The sequence below is a fragment of the Macaca fascicularis genome, chromosome 17 (genome assembly GCF_037993035.2).
Source record: "Macaca fascicularis isolate 582-1 chromosome 17, T2T-MFA8v1.1".
NCBI lineage: Eukaryota > Metazoa > Chordata > Mammalia > Primates > Cercopithecidae > Macaca > Macaca fascicularis.
The window spans coordinates 99352400-99376075 of NC_088391.1; the positions used below are offsets into that span (position 1 = coordinate 99352400).

A 23676-nucleotide genomic window follows, 5' to 3' on the forward strand; every position below is an offset into this window, starting at 1 on the left:
TCTAGGTTAGGGTTAAAGGAAAATTCGTAGTAGTAAAGTACTAACTCAAAAGCCAAGAAGCAGTTATTATATAAGTCATGTTTCCACAAATATTCATGTCATACAATCTGAATTAATGCTTTCTTAGCAGATGTTGTAGGTGTGAAACTATGCAACCTAGTTTCTAGTGGCAAGCTAGGCGAGAGATTGTGGTGGCTTGGACCCAAATGGAGCGAGGGTGTGGTGAGAAATAGTCAATTTTAGGATTTATTTTTGGGACAAAGCTGACAGAAAATGCTGATTACCTGGCTATAGGGAGTGTATTGATTTTCTATTGCTACCAAAACAAATTATCATGAATTTAATAGTGGCAAACAGCATAAATATTACCTTACAGTTCTGTAGGTCAGAGGTCAGGTATGGGCTTTGGTGAGATATAAACAAGCTGTCATCAGCACTGGTTCAACAATTCTAGCTTCCAGAGGCCACCTGCCTTCCTTGGATCAGAGCCCCCTCCTCTGTCTCCAAGGTCAGCGGTGATGGATATAGGGCAGGGACAGTGCTCCTTCTCATGCTTCAGTTTGCCTGTTTCTTTGTCCATCCTTGTATCTGACTGAATCTTCTGCCTCCCTCTTGCACCTTTAGGAGCCTATGTGATGACACTGGGCTCACCTGGACTATGCAGGTTCACCTGTTCCAGAGGGAGCTCACTAGTAACCATACGTCCCTTAGTAACCATACATCCCTTTCTCCAGATCACGTTGCATAGTTGCAGGTGTAACTCCAGAGGGTGAAATCGGGACAGCCAAAATGTTCCCTACTACAGGGAGTGAGAATTCCAGGATAACATCAAGGTTTTGGGGCCTCAACAAATAGAAGAATGAAATGCCATTAGCCACAGTAGGAGTGCCTCTAGGAGTTGTGAATGAGGTGGGGTGGCATCCTGACTGGAGGTGTAAATTAAAAACTCATGAGCATATAGATGATACTGAAAACCCCAAAAGTGGATAAAGTGACGTACAGAAAGAGTTTAGGTAAAACGATAAGAAGTCTAAGAACTGAGTCCCAAGGAATTCCAATATTAACAATTCAGTGAAATGAGGTCCAACCATAAGGAATGACCAGGAAGAAAAGATGAAAATGAGGGAGGGTGCTTTCTTGGGAGCCAAGATAAGAAGTTTTCAAGGAGGATAAATTTTTATTGATCAAGTAGGAGGAAGCCTGAAAACTGACCACTACATTTAGGAGTATGGAGGTGATTAGTTTTCATGACTTGTTGGGAGCAAGAATTTTAATGGATTAGGTTCCAAACAGAGTAGGAAAACAGGAATGGGCACAGAAAGTATAAAGAGCTCTTTAAAGGAGGTTTCTGTAAAGAGGAGAGAAATGGAAAGATTGATGAAGAGGGAACAGACATTAAGAGCTTTTTTTAATGATGGGAGAATTAACAGCAAGTATATGTGCTGATAAAAATAATTCATTTGCATTTCTCTAATGACCAGTGATGATGAGCTTTGTTGGCCGCATAAATGTCTTCTTTTGAGAAGTGTCTGTTCATATCCTTCACCCATTTTTTGATGGGGTTGTTTTTTATTGTAAGTTTGTTTAAGTTCCTTGTAGATTCTGGATATTAAATGTGGTACATAAACACCATGGAATACTATACAGCCAGAAAATAGAATGAGTTCATGTCCTTTGCAGGGACATGGATAAACCTGGAAACCATCATTCTCAGCAAACTAAAACAGGAACAGAAAACCAAACACCACTTATTGTCACTCATAAGTGGGAGTTGAACAATGAGAACATACGGACACAGGGAGGGGAACATCACACACTGGGGCCTGTCGGGGTTAGGGGGTAATGGGAGGGAGAACATTAGGACAAACACCTAATGTACATGGAACTTAAAACCTAGATGGTGGGTTGATAGGTGCAGCAAACCACCATGGCATATGTATACCTATGTAACAAACCAGCATGTTCTGCACATGTATCCCAGAACTTGAAGTAACATTTAAAATAAAATAAAAATAATTCATGTGAGAGGGAAAATCTGGTCACACTAGAGTAAGAGAAGACAATTGATGGAGCAAGCCTGTGCACGTGCATACTGTGATGAGGTCAGCTGCCCACTGGAAGGGCTTGGGTTCAGCTGGGATCACCTCTAGCAGTCGTTATCAATCCTGGCTGGATAACAGAATCACCTGAGAAGATTTTATTTTTTAATTTCCGTATCTAGGACCTGCTCATAAATATGCTGATGTAATCAGTCTTATGTGGGGCCAGGATGGTTTTTAATGGTGCCTAGGAGACTATGGTGTTCAGAGAGAGCTGAGAGATATGGTGTGAACCTGTGGTGATTCTCCTCCTGGTTTGATACTAATTAATCAAAGAACCATGGCCCTTGGCTAAGAGTGAGGGTGTGGAAGATGACCTGAAAGTAAAGCAAAGAAGGGAACCTGCAAGTATGGGAGAAAAAATGGACCAAGGCAAATACTGTATTTTTTAAATGGGACCATAGAAAAAAAAAAGATATAAAGAATAAGCACTACAAAGAAGGATCAAATATGATTCAAGAGTTTCAGTAATGGTTTGGCATGGTCTCACCACTCCTTTGTCCTTATTCTTAGGACATAAAGAATTTCCTGTCCTGAAACTTCCTATAGTTTCTAGAATGCATCTGTGCTAAATTTGTCTTCCCAGAAATTATTTCACATGTATATATGGATACCATTTTGGTGGAATATAATATAATCTTATCAATAGGCAGTCAATATTTGTTACATGGTTAAAATATGTTGGTAACCACAAATACCCGGCAAGGATTTCTTAACATGTATTTTTAAGTGTAATAAATGGATAAGTGTATTATGTATAGCAGTTTGTTTATATTATGAATATCGGTATAAAGACACTAAAATCTAAGCAAGCAGTCAGATCTGATTTTTTAATTCAAAAGAAGCAAAGAGTAATTTTTTATTTGAATTAATACATGATTAACTTTTAGTTTTGTTTTATTTTATTTAAGAAATTGCTTTTTTGTGTATTTATTTTTTGAATGGCAAAGGAGAGAAAGGACTGGATAGAAAAGTCTCACATTTTGCATGGTGTAATGATCATGTTAAGGTCCTTAAAGTGATAGGAACACTAGGAAGCAGACAAAAATAATCACCCACACAGAAACATACACATGTGCACACACACAATGTGTTTTGCATGCTTTCTCTGTGTACACAGCAAACTGTATACACCTTTTCTATATGCTATGTTAATGCTTTATGACAGTAATGACACAAAAATTTCTCAAGATATTAGAAGAAAATATCCTCAGCAAGGCAACTATATAATTTCATCTCTTTTAGTGAATAGTTTCCATTACTAATGGAAGCAAAAGTGATGGACTATAGTGAAGGTTATCTTCAGCATCAAATGAAGAAGAAATAGTTGACTTCTAGAATTCAATGAAAGAGTTTGAATATGTAACAATTATTATAATTTCAAATGCATTATTGCAATGTAAAAATTAAAATATTTGGCTCTAGAGGGTGTCTGTTCAGCTCAGACTGCTATATCAAAATATCAGACTAAGCGACTTAAGCAGCAGACATTTATTTCTCACAGTTCTGAAGACTAGGGAATCCTAGATCAAGGGACCTGGCTTGCTAACAGCCACCTTCTTGCTGTGTCCTCACATGAAGAGGAAGCTCTGATTTCTTTTCTTTTAAGAGTGCTAATCTTATCATGGGACTCCATCTCATAAACTCATCCAACCTAATTCCCTCCCAAAGGCTACAACTCCTAATACCATCACCTGATGGGCTTCTACATATGATTTTTGAGGGAAAGGAACTTCTACATATGATTTTTGAGGAAAAGTATGATTTTTGAGGGAAAGGAACATTTAGTCTGCAATAGAGCATATTTATTTGGTACTTGGAGCTGACCCAAGTATAAAATAATGGATATACATGTATTACTTCCCTTGAGTTTCTCATCTACCTTGGAAATACCATTGTGAGTACTCATATACCTCACTGTGCTAGGGGAAAAATATGAATTTCTTACAATTTAAGAAATTTGGATTGCAAATGAAAGTAATCTGTTTAGAGACAGTATAACGTCTCTAGCATATGTATTACTTCTCTCAAAAATGCATATAAGAAAAAGTTTTCACTTCATAGTAGTGATATTTTTATTTATCTTTAAGCTATTGAAATAGTCAAATGCATTTGTTTATGCAATTGAGAAAGTAAAAAAAAAATTGCCATAAGAAAAAAGTTTCCATTTAAATTATTGTTTAAACTTGCAGATTGTGTATTTGTATGAATAATTTTATCTCTTATTTCCAAGTACTTTTATTGGCTGGCTGAGTATAAAGAATCAAATATACTTTTTCAAAGGACAATATGTCTATGGTGTTTTTATGTTAAGGTTTATAGTATGTCATTTAAAAGTAATTCAGGATTTTTTTTTTTTTTTTTGCTTTATAAATGTTGTATTTTTGTCAGTGTAAATTTAGTGTCTTTGATGTTTTTATTGTTCTCTTCTGGGAGTTGGTGATATTTCAGTGTGCAATTTGTCATTTTAATATGCTGCATCAATCCAAAATGTGTTCAACAACTCTTTTTCCCTCTAAAAGGAAACCTGTCCTAAATTTTCTTTTAAGGCTGTTAATTCAACTCCATTTGAGTTACACCACATGAAGGAAAAGGGAAGACTGAGGGAGAGAGATGGAGAAATAGAGTGAATAGGTGACTTAAAGATCAGAGTGGAAGCACATAGGGAAAATTTAAGAAGGAATGTGAATTCTCCTATTGGAATTACCACTCCCAAATATTGCTTCTTACTAATTAGTCCACAATGTGTTTCCATTACAAGTAACTGCTAATGTTATTATATGGCGCCTTGCCGGTATGCTCGGTACTCCCCGAGCTTTACATGACTTGACTTACTCCTTTCAATCACATATGTAGTAGGTACATATGCTATTGGAAGTAGGTAGGACGTGCACCCCACTTGGTGGGTGAAGCAGTGGAGCCTTTGAAGAAGTAACTGCTACCTCAGGGCTTCCCGAGTTGAGAGATCATGTTTTTATAGACAACATCATCCTGCAAAACTGATTTATGAGGTATAGTTAGAGAAACTATTAACTCCATTGGTTGATTTACCTTCCTTGCCATTTGAAATTCTTTCTTCCTGCTTTCTAGTGGAGCTCTCTGCCTGCTGTCAAGGGAATGTCCAAAGGCCAGGAGAAGTATTTTTTTATGCTTTGGGATTTTCCATCTTCTTTCTCTGATCAATCCCTCCTCGTTCTTCTTCCTTTTTTTTTCAAAAGCAATATTATTTATTTACTACTTAATATGCCACGTGTTTACTAAGGACCTATTTCAGTCCAGTCACACAAAGAACTTGTAAGCCTATTTACAGAACTATAATATCGTACTTTATTTATATCCCCATTTTATCACAAAATTGTAAGTAATCTATTAGGAAAATTGAAAAACATCAAAATGTAACACTGGGATACCTCTGTTTTCTTCTCCTACTCCTCAGACCCTTGTACCAGCTTCCTTGGTTGGTTCCCTCTTCTATTGATCTCAGACTCTTGATTCTAACTCTCTTTCTACCCATCTTCTTTGGGAGATCTCATTTTCCCCCATTGCATCCACCTCACCCACTCTAATTATGCTAAATCTGCATCCAGACCTTTTTCCTGAGATCCAGTCTTAATTTTTCTGATGATCTTGCCTTTATTAATTGTCGTGTTCAAAGCTGAATATATCCACCCTCATCTTCTTCCCAAACCAAAACTTCCTCTGTGATTCTCAATTGATGTTGCCATCACTCCCCTGGTCTTCCAGGACAGAAACCTTGAAGTCACTTTGATTTTGGTGCAATTTTGTAAAGTACTGATGGCTTTACCTCTTCTGAAAAATCTACAGGAAATATCAACTGTCTGCATGCCATTCAGAACCCTCTAAATAGATGCCTAAAATATATCGGTGTTCAATACACATTGGATGATGTATTCATTGATAGGCTGGACATCTCTTCATTTAGACGTTCATAGGTAAATCATTAGGACCAAGCTTTCTCTCCCCTATGTACCCCATTCCCAAAAGTGTAGACCGAGGTCAAAGAACAAATTTCATATATGCCTTAAGTGTTTTATACATAAAAAGTGAAATAAGACTGCCTATTTACTTAGTTTGTGATTATTTAGTCCAGCTGTGTCCTTGTATTTACTAGATTGTCTCAGAAGTTAAAAATTCTGCAGTAGTTGATTATCAAGTAAGCTTATTTTAAAAAAAATTGTCTCCTAGTATCTAGGGTATAAAGATAGAAGGAGCCTGTTATAATTTTCACAACTAGCGTTTGGTGAGCGCTGTTTTTACGAGTGTGACCCATCTGGGCTGGCACTGTTTCCACAGTGGTGGTGATGGCGTTTTATTGGATGCAGCTTTATCCTCTCTCCCTGACCTCCCCACAACCAGCTACACAAATTGGCAGTTAGAAAATGTGGCGCTCAATAAGCGGATTTAAGCTGACACTTCAGAAATTGAAATCAGAGCCCTGCCACCTTTAGAATCCGTCAAATCTACTAAGAACGTGACCAGGCCTGGATCCATATATGCATTTTTAAATGAACATTACTGGATGTGGTGTATGTTAAGTACTGCAAGGATGACTATTTCTCCAACTCAAAATTCGGAGTGTATTTGACATGGAATATATGTACACTCTCCCCAAAAGAGTCAGATTTAACCACCACGAATATCTCCTATATTAGATACGTCGGGTTGTAGAGCAAATATAAAACATCAGCCTGTCCTAAGGAAGAAATGGGGAGGCAACATTCCCAGCGAAAAAACATTGACAACATGGTGCTGTCTGCATCTTCCCTGTTCCAGAGTGGCACCAAGCCTGGCAGAGAGGGAAGTGGCAGCTTCATCAGCGTCACTCCCATTTCATTAACTGCTCAATAGGATGGGACCATACCGCCCTCTGATTGTGAAGCTGTGGATTCTTCCTTTCCTCTTACTTAGCACAGGAGGGGAAGGATGCAGGAAGAAGTAGCTCAGATAAGATGTTTGCTGGGGCAGCTACAAGGTACAAAAGAATGACTTCTGGATTTTAGACAAAAAGGGTGAGTTTTCCAGCTCCACATACATACCTACATCAGAGATTTGTATGGCTAAATATGTAGAGTGCAGGCACATGCTGACTCCAGCCCTCCGGGGCGGGTTAGAATATCACATAGATACATTCAGTGCGTTATGATGCCTTCAGTTAGTAGGTAACAGCTGCTAGGTAATTAAAGGTGCCTATTTCCAAATCAGATATAAAATTACAAAAGGTAGCAAATTAATTGCATTTAAATTCTGAAGGATTCTGTATGAACTGAATGCATGGCTTAATATTTCATGAACACAAATTCTTATTTCTGAGAATATTAATTATTTTGATTGTCTGCTATATAGTCACAACTTTCATAGGTGTTGTGAGAATAATTGAAAAAAGAGGAAAAAAATATACTTTATAATCATTTATAACCTAGATGGAAAGATGCACCATTCATTAACAGAGAGTTGCTGTGGGCATTCATTGGGGTGAGGTAGGATGACATGAATCTGAAACTGTGCTCTCTTCAACATTTTATGAGTTTGGTAGGAAGAGAGAAAGGGACTCTTTGGCTGTAATCCATAGCGTGAGGGCAGCGATGGAGCCAGAGGAAAGCAGATTTCTGATACGAGAGCATCATGACAGAAGCAGCATTACTTAGGTTTAGCATCAAGGATCTAACTCTGGAGTTCAGTCTGGGGGTTGATCTGTACTCTGATACTTAACAGCTTTCTGTCCCCAGCCAGGGCGCTTTCTGCACCTCACCTTTCTGCAAATAAGATTACGAGGTGTACCTCTCCTGTAAGTGGTCGTGAAGACTAGTTGGTTAGATAATACATGCAAATACCTGCCAATGGAATCTGCCATGTATTGCCACATGCATAATAAATGTTAGCTACTATTACGATTTGAATTAAGAGATATTATCAGAGTAGCAAAGTGGCTAAATAATGACATTGGTATGTGATTCAATGATTGTCACCATGAGTGTAAATTATAGGAATAACAGCATAGCTTTAGGAATGTTTTAGGCAGTCATATTTTAAATTATAATGAAATGGAAAAAGCTTGAAGATAGACACATAAGCTAAGGGCACTGATGTAAACAAGATAATGAGAAACAGGAATTTGATAGCACCTTTGGAAATGTATTAAAAGGGAAAAAATTACATTATTAAGGAGCACTGAGCAATATTTTTATTCCTTGTTTTCTGCTAATGTCTGATTATGTGTACGTACATGTGCGTGCCAGCCATCTCTCTGAACACTTTATACGTATTTTCTCATTTAATCTGAAAATAATCCTGTATTGGGTTAAAAATATATGTCTACTGAGAACCTATATGATGTTATTTGGAAATAATGGAGTATTTGCAGATGTAATCAAGTTCAGATAAGTCATCAGGATCAGGGTGGGTCCTGGTCCAGGTACTGGTGTCCACTGAAAAGAAAAGAAGTGTAGGCACACACAGAGGGAGGACAGCATGAGAATATGGACCAAAGCCATGTGGAGTAAGTGGCACTGCTGCAAATCACGAGACAAACCTTCTCAGCAGGCCCAGAAGACAGAGGAAAGGCGTGCTGGGTTTTCCTGGTAGTCCCAGGGTCAGCAGTTCCCAGAATGTGAAACGTACTTGCTTTCTGCTGTGTCTACTGTGTCTTTGCTCCAGAGATTTCCCAACCCGCCAGGAGCACCCCTTCCTCTATTCCTTGCAGATGTACCTCTCCTCCCCCTGTGGAGCCCTCCCCGACATCCTCAGGTGAAACACACAAAGCCCTTCCCCTGCAGCGTTGCCAACATGAATTCCTTGAAGTGTAATCTCTTGTTTTCAAGCCCGTATCTCTCACTAAAATGTGTGTTATGCAAAGGAGAGGATCAGGATTCCTTCATCATTCATTCATTCATTCATTCATGCAGTAAATGTTTATTGTATCCTTGTCATTTTCCTTGTACTGTTCTAAGTGCCGGGGATGTGCCGAAGGAGGAGGGGATTCAGGGAAGAAAGAAAAGCTTGAGCAAAGACACAGTGAGAAAGTTCTTCCTGCCCTAATGAACTTCATAATATTTCTATCTCTATTCCTAGCACAGAGACTGTGTGTGAATCAGAGTTCTCCAGAGAATTAGAACCAATAAGGTGCACATGGATGTGTGTGTATATACATATATATAAAATATATATGCATATATATACAGGTCTATATACAGTATATACATATATATTCAGGTATGTGTGTATATATAGGTACATATACATATATATGTACCTATGTATATATGATATATATGTATATATACTTACATATACCTGTGTGTATTTATACATGCACATATATATTTATTTTAACCCAGTATTTTTGTATATTTTAGGAAAGGGGGAATGAAGGAATGAGTAATGGGTTCTGGTCTTTATAATTAAAAAATCGTCTCCTGATTTTGTAGTGTCACTTCCTCTGTGTCACTTTCTCGCTCCATACGATGTTATTTCTTAGAGCCGCTCCCTTCTCCTAAGCTGGATGTCTAATAAGGATTAATGGCAAAACATGAAATCTGTCATTTCTGTCTCTTCACTGTCAAGTTTTGATTAAATTGAAACTGAAAAAAAGCAAACATTTGAGTTAGCTGAATGAATGCTACAGCTCAGGTCTCCGATCCATCAAGTTTTAGACAGCATTGCCGTCGTTGGTATACCTAGAGTTTTCTGATTTATTGTGCTATGAGAAAGAAGAAGAAATGACTGGTAATTTTCCTAGGAAAAAGGCACAATCTGTCAGCAGCCCAGACTGCTGCTTAGTGTACAAGTGCAGCTGGAAAACAATCTGTAGATGCTCGCTGCCTCTGACAGTGCCGCCACAGTACACACAGAAGTAAAATGTTCTACAGGGAAGATGTAGATGTGCCATTTATAAGATCAGAGGAATCGCTTACTGAGTGCAAGAATGAACAGAACAGAATATGTTATCTGGGTTTTTTCTGAGCCTTTTCAATACACAGAGAATTTCTAAAACTGGACATGCATAAACACTGCTTCACAAAGCAGCATTTGCAAACAGTGTCACAACTACTCTGCTGGAGCCAGTGCCTCTGCCCTTCTCAAGATCATTACCCTTTCAGCCTTTCATGATCCATAGAACAGGACCATATCCATAGAAGGGGGAAAGAATTTTAATGTCTCCCAAAGTAAAAAGAAAAGAAAACCAAACCACCTCCCCTTCATTGCAGTTTCCTTCATAACCAACACACCTCAGAAGATGTCTGTACTCATGAGCTGGACCTTCTCTCTTCCATTGTCTCTTGAAAACACCACTACCAGGCTTTTCCCCAGTGATTCCACCAAACCCACCTGTAGCCATGATCTCCCTGTTGCCAGGCTCAGAGGGTACATTTTTAGTCCTTGTCAAATTCATCTACAAGCATCATTGACTTCGATTATTTCTTCCTTTTCCACTGACTTCTTTCACTCTGTTTTCTTCAGTTGACTTTCTCTCCTTGGTTTTTCATCTGCTTCATTGGTCCTTCCTTCTCAGTCTCCCGTGCAGGTTACTCTTTGCCTCTGCAAATTCCAGAGATGGTACCTGTATTGGTTTGCTAGGGCTGACGTAACAAAATACCACAGGCCCAGTGGCTTGAACAATAGCTCTCAAAGGGCTGCAGGCTGGGAAGTCCAAGGTCGAGGGTCTGACAAGTTTGATGTCTGGTGAGGGTCTGCTTTCCGGTTCATCGATGGCAGCTTCTCACTAGGTACTCACAGGATGGAAAGGGCAAGGGAGCATTCTGTGGTCTCTTTGATAAAAGCACAAATCCCACTGATGAGGTCTTTACCCCCGCCAGGTAATCACCTCCCAGAGGTCCCACCTCCTAGTACCATCACACCTGGGTATTGGCTTCACCATAAGAATTTTTTCCTTAAATACCTCTAGCCTGCTCCTGCCTTGGAGGTCTGTGTACTTGCTGGCCCAGATTCTGCATGGATCGCCATTTGCATTTGTCAGCTCTCCCCTCAAATGTTGCCTAATCAGTGGTGCTTGTACTACTGACCTACATCAACCCAACCCTCTCACTCTGTCCAGTCAACTGCTTCCTTCTTTTTCATTGCACTTATCACCTTGCAGCAAATTCTTTATTTCCTTGATGTTTTATTGTCTATCTCCTCCCAGTAGACTGTAGGTTTACATGAGTAAGAGATTTCTTTGCTTAGTTTAGTACTGTTCCCTGGCTTCTAGAACAATGACCTGCACAAAGTAGGTGATCAATAATATTTGCTTAGTGAACAAATAAGTAAAGGGAGCCTCTTCCTTTATGTAATAGCATCTTTTACATATGTAATATGTAATGAATGTGATGAATACATTTACAATGTAAATGTAATGAATAAATGAATATGTAAAAGCATCTTTTACATATTCGAGGACCCTCAGTCCCACCATCATGACCTGGTTGTGGCCACCATAATTTTACCTCTGGTTTATTGCAACTGTCCCTAAACTGATCACATTATCTTCAGTCTTGTCCTCCCTTAGATCCATTCTTCTCTCTCTAATGAAAATAATCCTAAATGTATTGTTCTTGCTTCTGCAAAAAAAAAAAAAAAAAAAACAACTCTTGTAATAATGCTTAGTTTCCAAACTTCTTTTCAAGAGAGTCTTCCTTGTGGATCTTTAATCTTTCCAGAGTGATTGTTGACATAACCAGCCTTCACCCTTCCCGTTTTACACCCAGCCCACCTCTCACACCAGCATTTCCCATTGTACGTAGGCTCGTTCAGCTCCTCAAGCCTTTTGTGCCATCCCCTAGAACTTTGTAGGTTCTAGTCCCAATCCTTTCAGCTCTTTCTGTGTGGATAACCTCCATTCATCACTTACATTCCAGTTTCTGTCTGAGCTCTGAACCTAGAGCACTTCTTCAGAGAAGGCTTTGCTGCCTCCCAGGTTGGTCCCACAGTCCCTGGAGCTGCTCCAATCCCAGCAGATGTCACAGAGTGTATCAGGGCGTTGAACGTTTGCTTCACTGGGTCCAGAACTCACAGCGGGCTCCATGAGAGCAGGGCCTGGCTCTCATCCAAGGGGCTGGATCCCAGTGCCTGGCAGAGTGTAGTTGCTCACATATTACAGATGTTTCAATCACTGTCCATGTTATTTTTTGCATATTTGTTTTGCAAATTAACATAAGATGTCCATTTCTAGATAGCTGGCAACTGTTTGTACAATGCAAAAAATATCAATGAGTTTTTTCCATTCATCTTATTGAATATGAGATTGCCAGCTGTCTAGTCTATTATTTGCCCACATATGGTGTCCGGATTAACCTCTCCAAAACTCTATAATGCAGGCTTAGCATAGAGTTTGACACGTTTTAAAAATCATTCACATAGAGAGAGAAGCAAAATTATCTCTATGAGCACAATCAAGAATACCACTTTTTAAAACACCTTGAGGCACTTTTTAATCCATAGTTTATGTTTCTAGTTATTTACACATGTGGAGAAACTGGTCTTACTACTATGCCATAGCACAAGGAGGCATAATGTTGGTAAGAATCCAGATTTCTTCTTTACATATCTCCTCTCACAATTGTGGACCCCCAGTGGATCCAGCCTACAGATGGGGAGCTGAGGGAGTGCATGGGAGAGGTTCAGGGCTTTATTAGGGCCCCAGATTTCATGCATGAACAATGGTGTTGTAGCATATATTTTGCATTTGTGCAGTGACTTCTTATACATATATAGTGATTTTATTAAAATCTCAATGGCTATTCACAAATTCTTGCCAATATGAGTTTTGAGTCAAACATGTCAAATGTCCTTCTCATGGTCTTGATCTCTTTCATGAGATCATATCCAAATTTGATTTTTCCAGAGTCCAGTCACTGCTCTAAATTTTCTGCTTGCATTTTTAATCAAAAACCATGCAGGCATGTAAAACCATTTATGTCTAATGTGAATGTGTTTTTCCACACACGCACTCTTCCTTCCTCACCAAAATATGCTTCTCTTTTCCATATGTGTGTGTGTCAATAATATGGCCATTTTTTTTCTAGAAACTTCAGTGTGAAATGTAACAGTTATATTTGATATTTTCTGTATAAACTGACCACGGCTTTTTCACATCTCCCTTCCAGACTCCACTAAGGAGTTTCAGTAAAAGGCTTTGCCCTTCACCCTGCATGTGACTTGGTGCCTAAAGTGATGCTTGCAACTCTTACATCGCCCTTTTCTATTGCCTACTCTTCACTTCCAATGTTGTTTCAGCTTTTCATTCATTCATTCGTTTGCCAAATATGTCTTCTGTGGCATATATGTGCCCAGAATTGTGTTCTGTGTGGGAGGTTGTACTGAGCCAAGGCAGGTGAGTTTCTTGATTCTTGGAGCTTATGGTCCAGAATAAATACCAGTCCCATTGGTCTTGTTTTTCTCATCTTCCTCGTCTTTCTTTTTTTCATCGAGAAAGTGAACATGTGCTCCTTGTTATTACTCTGCTAGCAGTGCTGTTCCACAGCTACAGGGGGTAAATAAAGAGAGAGAGCCAGAGTTTTATTTCTCTCCTAAGAGATTTCTAAAGTCATCCATGTTTCTCTTTTATGTTTCTCTCTAAGTCTTGAATGGAATGGTAGAAATGTAGTTAGGCATTTGACTTCAGAGACTTATCCTTATAACTACGTTGCTATTCATGGTCCTCTGCAATCTTATTATTCCAATATGACTTTCTGTTTCTCTGTTTTATACTCCATAAACAATGGTGCCCCGAGACTGTTCCCAGGACAGCAGCATCCTCCTCATCTGAGAACTTGTTAGAAATGTAAATGATCAGGCCCCATCACAGACCTGCTAAATCAGAAACTGGAGGGTAGGGCCAGGAATCTGTTTCAGTAACCCCCACCATGCTCAAATTTGAGTTAGATTCTAGTGGTTTTCAACTTGACATATTTGCCAAATTACTCTTGGATACCACTGAAATTATCTGTTCAGGGGATAGACATGCTAAACATTGTGCAGTCTGCGGCACAGTGCTAAACAAAAAATGCCTGTCCCATTCCAAATGCCTCAATCATCTCTGTTGAGAAACATGATAAATCTGATCTAACAGGGACCCTGCCATTCCTTGAATACAGTGGTTGATTTCCTGCCTATTGTGAGCAGTGCAAGGTCAGAGATAACAAGAGGCCCAGGTTTGTGTCTTTCTACAGTGTCAGGCTTTTATTGATGTTATTTCAATCACGGGCTGCATGGAATTCCCAAGGAGACAATTCTCGGTGGTGCTTCCCATTCACTCATGGTCACAGCCATGGGCACACAGGCTCAAGCCATTCCACACATCAATCAAGATTGCAAACCATATATACTAGTATGTTTAATCAATAGATAAATGCTATAGATAAAATATTCTAAAACAAACAAAATGACTTTTAACATCAAGGGGAAGGAAAAAGGGTTAAGGAACCAGTCCAGAGAGAACGATGTAGATGAAAAGAATATCCTGGTCTGGCCTGGGCAGACCATGAGTCGTGCATGGAAGAGTCAGTGATGTGGGCAGAGCCTTCAGTGGTATATTCCGGGTGCTTATCACAAGCGACAGTAAAATAGTGTCTGTTAAGAGGCCGTTTCAAGCTGCTGATGTCTTGCTCTTTTTATGGGTGAGAGTCCTCTGATTAGGACTGATAGTGGAAGAATGTGCTTGGTCATGCCTTTATCTGGCTGAATGCAGTCTTTATTGATCAGGCAAAATATCTGGTCCCTGCTGGCAAGGTGCCTGATGAAATGTAATATAGAGTCTTTTTCTAACATGGAGCCACTTACATCAAGGGTGCTGTATAAATGGCCTCTGTGTGTTTCCTCTTTCTGTTTCTCATCCTTACCCCCATCTCAAAATATCTAAATTCTATTCATCTTAATACCTGAATTAAATAGTATCTCCTTCAGAAATCTCCCCTGGTTTCCTCAGCTGAAAGAGTTATATTTCTCTTCTGTATGCCCACAGGCATTTTATCTGTGGATCTATAATTCACTTATTTATACAATTACGATTCAATTCTCGATATAAGTGCCTTATCCTTCCCACTCTAAGCAACTCAGATGTGAGATTATGTCCTCAATCATTTACAATCCCAAGCAGAGTTGCTGGCTTGTGATAGGCTGACAGGAGAAGCTTCCCTTTCCTTCCTTGCTCCTGTTCTATAGTAGCCTTTGACCACAGGCAGTAAGAATTACTGATTAATTTAGCAATTTGCCAAAAAATAAGAAAAAAATACCCAAACCTTATAGTCCATGACCTAACTCTCGTGGGAAGCATCTACAAGCAGGAAATCTGTGTCTGATAAACGAGCTGGTTTATGCAGAATTGGCGTGTGATCTAAGAAGCTGTAATTGGGCTAACTACTGCTGCGTGATTGTAGATGTCATTTTTGAATACCCTGGGGCAACACAGATTTGACAACTGCCTCTGTTTCCTTCTCGATTGAAAATTATTCTATAAAGAAACAGAATTACCTTCTTGTTCTAATAAAATAAAGATCACAAACACAGTTTTACATCCCGTTTGAATCGTAGAAAGATAAGGTTTAGTGTTAAGCCTGAGAATCCGGGGCCCTGTTGTATGTCCCCTGAACTTCTTTTTTGAGTAGGACAGATGATAGGAAGAAACATGCTTTATGCCTCTGATGATTCTGGAGAAGTGAGATGTGTTGCCTTTTTTTTGTTTGTTTGTTTTTAGAAACAGAGTCTCACTCTGTCACCAGGCTGGAGTGCAGTAATGGGGTGATAGCTCACTGCAACCTCCGCCTCCCGGGTTCAAGCGATTATCCTGCCTCAGCCTCCCAAGTAGCTGGGGTTACAGATGTAAGCCACCAAGCCTGGCTAATTTTTGTATTTTTAGTAGAGACGGGGTTTCACCTTGTTGGCCAAGATGGCCTCGATCTCCTGACCTCATGATCTGCCGACCTCAGCCTCCCAAAGTGCTGGGATTACAGGTGTCAGCCACTACACCTGGTCGGATGTGTTGCCTTCTTATATGCCACAGGAGGGGTGTGCAGGCTGTATTCCAAGCAGGGGCAACCCCTAGGGCATTCTCTTCTCTTTTCACCTTAGGAGATTGTTTCAAGCATGAAAGGCGTATTTTGGCTTGTGTCTCTTTTTAGCAAGCCTGGGTTAGTTTGGATCCACTGAGAAGTGAACACCAAGAAGAGGTTAGATATGCAAGAGATTTGTGAGGGGAACAGCAGCAGGAGGAAAGGGGTTATGTGCTATTGTGATAGAATAAGATATGTATCTCTTATTGTGTGTGTGTATACATATATCTATGCTATCTATGTCTATTTGTGAATCTGTGGATCTGTGTATATATTTGATCTCTGCCCTTAGTTTCTGACACAGAGTTCCTATCTGATGCGGAGCTCCTAATCCTTTGGGACTTCCTGGGTGATAGGGACATGTTTTTTTCTAATGAGGCAGTCCCTAATGGCTCCTGGCTGGGGACCGGTCACCCAGCCATGATTAGGAGCTTGGAATTCTCAACCCCAACCCCTAACCTTTGGAGGAGGAAGAAAAGTTGGATGTTGAGTTAATAAGTGATCATGCTTACATAATGAAGACTCCATAAAAACCTCTGAACTATGGGGTTTAGAGAGTTCCCAGATCACTGAACACACGGGTGTGCTGCGAGGGTTGCCTGGTGAGCTTGGAAGCTCCATGCCTGGCCCCAGACCCACCTTATGTGCCCCTTTGCCGGCCGTTCATCACTCTGTGTTTTAATACCCTTTACAATAAATGGTAAACACAAGTCAAGTGTTTCCCTGAGTTTTGGGAGTTGTCCTAGCAAATTATTGAACCCAAGAAGAGGGTCATGGGAACCCCAATTTTATTTATTTATTTTTTATGTTTTATTTTTTTGAGACAGAGTCTCACTCTGTTATCAGGCTGGAGTGCAATGACATGATCTCGGCTCACTGCAAGCTCTGCCTTCCGGGTTCAAGTGATTCTCCTGCCTCAGCCTCCAGAGTAGCTGGGACTACAGGTGCGTGCCACCATGCCCAGCTAATTTTTGTATTTTTAGTAGAGATGGAGTTTCACCATGTTGGCCAGGATTGTCTCCATCTCTTGACCTCGTGATCTGCCTGCCTTGGCCTTCCAAAGTGCTAAGATTACAGGCCTGAGCCACCGCACCCGGCCGGGAACCCCAATTTGTAGCTGATTGGTCAGAAGTATAGGACACAACCTGGGACTCTGAACTGGGATCTGAAATGGGAAGGGTTTTGTGGGGCTGAGCCTTTACCTGTGTGAAATTGAATGGAATTGCTGGTGTCCACTGGATGATTGCTTGGTGTGTTGAAAACCCCTACTCATGTGATCACAGAAGTGTTTGTGTTGAGTGTTTAGGGTGTAGTAGAAGGAAAACCAGTTGTTTGTTCTTGTTATACAAGGAAGGTCCCAGATGAGGCTGAGAGGGCGTTCAAATGCCCCATCCTGGTGTGATCCTCGCTGACAATCTATATGGCTGCCCAGACTGCTATCACAAAATACCACAGCCTGGGTCGCTTACACAACAGACATTTATTTTCTAACAGTTCTGAAGGCAAGAAGTCCAAGATCTAGGTGCCATGTCATGAAGTTTGGTTTCTTCTGAGACCCGTGTCCTTGGCTTGCAGGCAGCGGTCTTCTCACTCTGTCTTCACTTGTTCATCCTCCGTTCTGGTGTGTCTGTGTCCTAACCTTATTTGTGAGGGCACCAGGTACATTGATTGGATTAGTGTCCACCCTAATACCTCAGTGAATCTTCATGAACCTCCTTAAAGACCTTCTCTTTGAATATGGTCGCATTCTTTTTTTTTTTTTTTTTAATTTATTTATTATTATTATACTTTAAGTTGTAGGGTACATGTGCATAACGTGCAGGTTTGTTACATATGTATACTTGTGCCATGTTGCTGTGCTGCACCCATCAACTCGTCATTTACATCAGGTATAACTCCCAATGCAATCCCTCCCCCCTCCCCCCTCCCCGTGATAGGCCCCGGTGTGTGATGTTCCCCTTCCTGAGTCCGAGTGATCTCATTGTTCAGTTCCCACCTATGAGTGAGAACATGCGGTGTTTGGTTTTCTGTTCTTGTGATAGTTTGCTAAGAATGATGGATTCCAGCTGCATCCAAGTCCCTACAAAGGACTCAAACTCATCCTTTTTTATGGCTGCATAGTATTCCATGGTGTATATGTGCCACATTTTCTTAATCCAATCTGTCACTGATGGACATTTGGGTTGATTCCAAGTCTTTGCTATTGTGAATAGTGCTGCAATAAACATACGTGTGCATGTGTCTTTATAGCAGCATAATTTATAATCCTTTGGGTATATACCCAGTAATGGGATGGCTGGGTCATACGGTACATCTAGTTCTAGATCCTTGAGGAATCGAATATGGTCGCATTCTGAAGTTGCTTCAATGTAGGAATTTTGGGAGACCCAGGACAGCCCATAGACCCAGAGAAGGAGAGAAGAAAGCAGCGGATCTGGTAGGAAATGTTTCACGATGTAGCAGAGCTCTAAGAATTCTCCGGTAGGCTGAGAGGTAGTCCTCACCCAAGCAGAGTTGGCTATGGGAGGATCTCACACCTTGCAGGAGTGGAGCCGCCTTGATGAGCATCCCTGTTATACTCAGTTGAGTGAGCTGGGAGCACCTGGTGATGTGTGGCCAATGTGTGACTCGCACAGCAGCTGGGGTCTGGGTCACTCACACTTTTTGCTACAGGAGATTTAAGTAGGCCTTTCCATGGGCAATGTAATCCTTTTTGTCATATTTTAAAAATACTTTAAAGATATCACAGGTATTAAAATATCTTTAAGTATTTTAAAGATAAAGGCCTGTAATATTTACACTGAGAACTGAGATCCAGGTAGAAATATAAGGGCAGGAACTGCAATCGGCACATCCAGTGAAGGAAGCTGTGATGACACCAGGCCAGAACAGGGTCAGGGGCCCAGCCAGGGGCTATGGAGGTGATCACACGTCAGCTCTGAATACTCTGATTCAGAGTCACAAAGAAGAGATGGCAATGATTGTTCCTAAAACTACTTGAGGGCTGAAACCAGAGGACCGGATGTCTGAACCAAAATAATTCCCTAGATTTTTTATTTTTACTCATAGGAAGTCGTAACTTCCTGAAATGTTATGAAATTGGTGCTGGAAATCATGATGAAGAGAAAAGACAACAATTTTCCTGGTCAATCTGGATGTTCAGCGGCCTGACGACAATGCGGCAGAGTGGGAAGGGGGTGGTGTGTAACTGGGGAGTGAGATGCTTCCTGGAAAGTAGTTTATTTGCTGTGAAGACAGTGGAAGGCATGGGTCATGTGTGGTACAGCCAACAGCAGCAGCCCAGGCTTGACAGGGTCCTGGAACAATGGCTGCTTACCCCATCAGTCCCCTAGGATTCCACCATGGTCAAGAATAATTATCAAGTTCATATGGTTCTGCTTTGGTTTGGCTGCCTATTCTAAAATGTAAAAGGGAACTATATAACTTGGCATTTTTTTCAGATAACAAGGATTCACATATAATGACTGATTCCACACAATGGAAGAAGATTATGCAGTTATTAAATGTGGATTTATGTTAAGCATAAATATATGCATAGCAAAGTATAATTACAATATAAATCTCACTTCTCTGTAGATTAGTAGACTAATTGCAGTGCGGTGTCTTCTCCCCAGGGGTTTGATAAATAACATTGGCAGAAATGGTATGGATAAGCCCCTGTTCTGGCCTCGTGATTTTCAGTATCCTACATAATTATAATCACACAGTCTCTCCTGGGTGTTCCAGGCTGATGTTTTCTTCACGTTAAACCAGACCAGGCTTGTCACTTCTCCCTCCAGAGCTGATCTACCAACTGCAGAAAAATCACAGCCGCTCACAGTTGCACAAATTCTTTACTTTAAGGTTCAAAATTCCTTCAGCTTCCTGGGTTCTTGCTCTGCATTCGTTTTAAACCACTCATTTCTGGGCTATATACATTTTGTAAGTCTGTAGCTGGAAGAAGTGGAAAACACATCGAGTGTGGAAGGAAAATCTAAAAAGAACTTGGTGTATCTGAACAGTGCACTTAACCCACAATAGAAAAATGAACAAGGGCAAATGTAAATTCCAAACTACTGATTACTTAAATAATTTGTAAAGTGTGATTTTTTTGGCAATAGTGTAATATGAGTGCTACCCTTTCCCAATAAATAAAGTCAAAGTTTGCATTGGTAGAAATACATTATCTAAAACAAGGGGGGCAGAAGGACGGGGATAATAAAATGTAATTTGAGAGCCTTGGTGCATCTAGCTATAGAAAGGAGATTCTAGGAAAAAGGACATTTGGACTGTGAGAAAGATGAGGAACCTAAAACCATATTATGTGAGGAAGAGGCAGAGTGACTGTGGGTTTTTCACTCAAAGAAGAGAAAAGCTCAAAGCAAAATAGCTTTGAGTATCTGAAGCATTTGCCATGTAGAGTTTACTCTTATAGCTTATTCTTCTTATTGTGACTTATGTTTGTTCAGTATTGGAGCTGGGTAAAAGAAGGCCCTTGTAATTCTTTCTCTTGCAAAAAAAGTAGGAAATTATAAGACCCTAATTACAAGGATCCTAATTACAAGGGCCTTGTAATTCTTTTCCCTTGTGAAAAATTACAAGAGAAACAGAATGTAGCTCCATGCAAGGAAGCAGATTTACACATAGAGAACAGGATGCCCTAGGAGGTCATGAACAAGTTGGAAATGTTAACTAAACTTTCTACACTTTCTCATCGGTAGGAATAGTACTGACATGACAGATCATATGAATATGAATTTGAGGCTTTATAACTAGAAGTTACAATTCTCAGTATTATTTTATAATTTTGTACATAACTGAATTAGTTCATCTTTAAAATTTCACCCACTATTATCACCATCCTATTCTCCACATTCTTTATACTCAAATGATTACATGCTTGGACTGGAACTACAGGTTGAGTGAGAGCTGCTCCACAATTCCTGAGTCTGTCAGGGACAGACTTCCCATGGGTTTCATCATAAATAGAGACATTATTTTCAGTACAGAAGTAGGAGTTGATTTAGGCAGAAAACAGACTTCCAATGAATTCTTCCTTTTTTTCTCCTGAACTTTTTATGCAGGTGGGCATTTGAGGGGCCATAGATTAAAGAATACACAGTTGTATAAATTTATTAAAGTCCTTCATGAAAATATATTTTAGAAAGACCACCAATTTTCGAAGCAGTGATGTGTGAGTTACAAGTGTCACACAGGGTTTTTATGTGCCCTAATGGCATGATGCAAGTCAAGTTAATGCCTTTGAGCCTTGGTTTCCTTACTAGTTAAGTGGAGTTAATACTGACTCATGAGCTTGTTATAAAGATTTGACATCAGCTAGATAATTGTTAAATGGTAGCTTTCTTATTAATAAATTGTCAAGGGATCACTATAAGTATATATTGTCTTTATGTTTAATACAACTTATAATTATTACAAGGAAGAGATGATTAAACTATTGCTATAAAATACTGTGACAATTTTAAAACTTTAGGTGATAATCTTTAATAACATATTGTTGATATGACAACAATTTGCTTTTCAGTCAAATTGAATTTTATTGTCATAGTTCATAAGAAATAGTTTGTATTTTGAATTTTCCATTTTTTTATTATACCATTATTTTTATCACAAAGAACCTTCAAAAATGCATTGTGGACATTAAAATACATTAAATAATATAATTATTTAGCTACATTAAATAATTATACATTTATTTATCTATGTCCATGTTTGCCTTTAAATACATATACAGACATTTTCAATCATACTTGCTAATTAAACTGATAATTGTAAAGGAGCCCATTTTATTATGATATTGTATTATAATAGTTAAATCATTTTACTTGAATGACCCATAAGGATTTCTAAGGAAATAATAGACATTTTTATTATCTTTGCAATTATCATATTTAGTAAGAATTCAATTAACTTTCATTGTCAAAACTTAGCTATGTTGAACTCAGACAAATAATCTATTTCCTTGCATAATTTTATTAACTGCCAGTTTGTAGAAATGTAATAAGTGTACAAATACAGTCTTTGAAATATAAAAGATAAAAAAATAGCAGCAAAGAAGTTAAAGCTTAAAAGTTCAAACAATACCAAACAAGACTTCTAAACTCCACCACAGCCAACATTTTTCTAGTTGTTTCATTTCCAGCAGAAAATAATCAGTTAATCAAGGAACAATATGTTATAGAAATAGTATTCAAAACGAGATTCTACATCTAACAATTTGTAGTGGGAACTGTAGCATGTCACTTGCTTTTCATATAATATATTGAGTTGTATATGTACCTAAGTTATTTTGCTAAATGTGTATATGAACCAACTCTCATCTGATGTCCCACCACTTCTCCCATTTATTGTATAAAAATTCTCATTTCTCAGCTAGGTAAGCCCAATGCCTTCCACCAGATACTTCCAAATTCTGTTTAGCATGAAGGTCGAACTCAGCAACTCGGAAGGTGGATACCATGCAAAACAAAACAAAAATGCACTTGTACAAGGTTTTGTGACTCCTTCAGACTTCAGTGGGAAGGTTTGGGAGCTGCAACCATCAACAACTGAATAGCCATCCTTTATTCTTTTCTCACCTTTTCCTTCTTTCCTTTATCGTCCTTTGCACAAAATAAAAATTCCTGCTATTTTCTTTTGCAAGTTATTTCCATCTTTTCATCTTACCACCCAACTCATTTCCTACCTAAGAACGGGAAGGGCTTGCACATAAATGACTGATTGAGTTTTTAGCCAAGGTCTTTTCTTTTTCATCAGCGTCTGTTTAGTGGAGAATTATTCTTTCAGAATGTACATGATCTCATTGATTCTTCTTATTAATGTCTTCATTTCGAAGTCTGAAATTAATGAATCTCAGTGAAAACTTGATTAAATAATGAGAACCACAACTATGTTGACTTAAAGTTTATGTTTGAACAATACTTATTCAGGATTAATTGAGTTGGGCAGACCAGAGTTTTCACCAAGCTGGGCTATTCTTAGATGATTGTAATAATCCTCTACCTGGTGTTTCTACCTTTAAAGTTTTCTTTTTCCAATCTGTCAGACCCAGCAGTATATTAACACTATTTTAAGAAATATCCTTTTTACCATATTATTCCCATTCTATCTGTCTTCTTTTTCCCAGCAGGATAAAGAATGCTTTCTATGTTGCTTAGTTTCAAGATTTTTTGTAAATTGACTTTACCATATTTTTCATCCTCTCTGATTTTACTACAAAGAATGCTCCTGCTCTAGTTCCTCTCTCTGTAGTTCTTCAAATGTATCTTGCCTTTTCTTGTTCCATGGCTTTCTTAATAATATTAGTTACACTCAAAAGGCTTTCTTCAATCCTCTCAACCTCTGCTATGAATGCCCTGTAAATAAAATGTCTGTAACTAAAGCTTTCCAAAAACCTCTCTACTCTCCTTTCTCTCCCTTTTCCTGTAGACATAGTCAGTAATAATTAACCTACAGGTAGTCAAAAATTATGGAAGTATTTTTTTCTTGATTTA

General features: G+C 39.1%; 1 protein-coding gene across 12 annotated transcripts in view; it reads left to right on the forward strand.

Moving 5' to 3' along the window:
- MYO16 (myosin XVI) overlaps positions 1-23676 on the forward strand; it is a 698554-nt gene that overhangs the window by 166929 nt on the left and 507949 nt on the right. For 2 of the 12 annotated variants that reach the window (XM_015439510.3, XM_074021387.1), the window contains exon 1: positions 7013-7129. The exons of the other annotated variants lie outside the window; for them this stretch is intronic. The gene's annotated coding sequence lies outside the window, so the exon portion shown is untranslated. Of the gene's footprint in view, positions 1-7012; positions 7130-23676 lie in introns of those variants that run through there. 12 annotated transcript variants of the gene reach the window in all.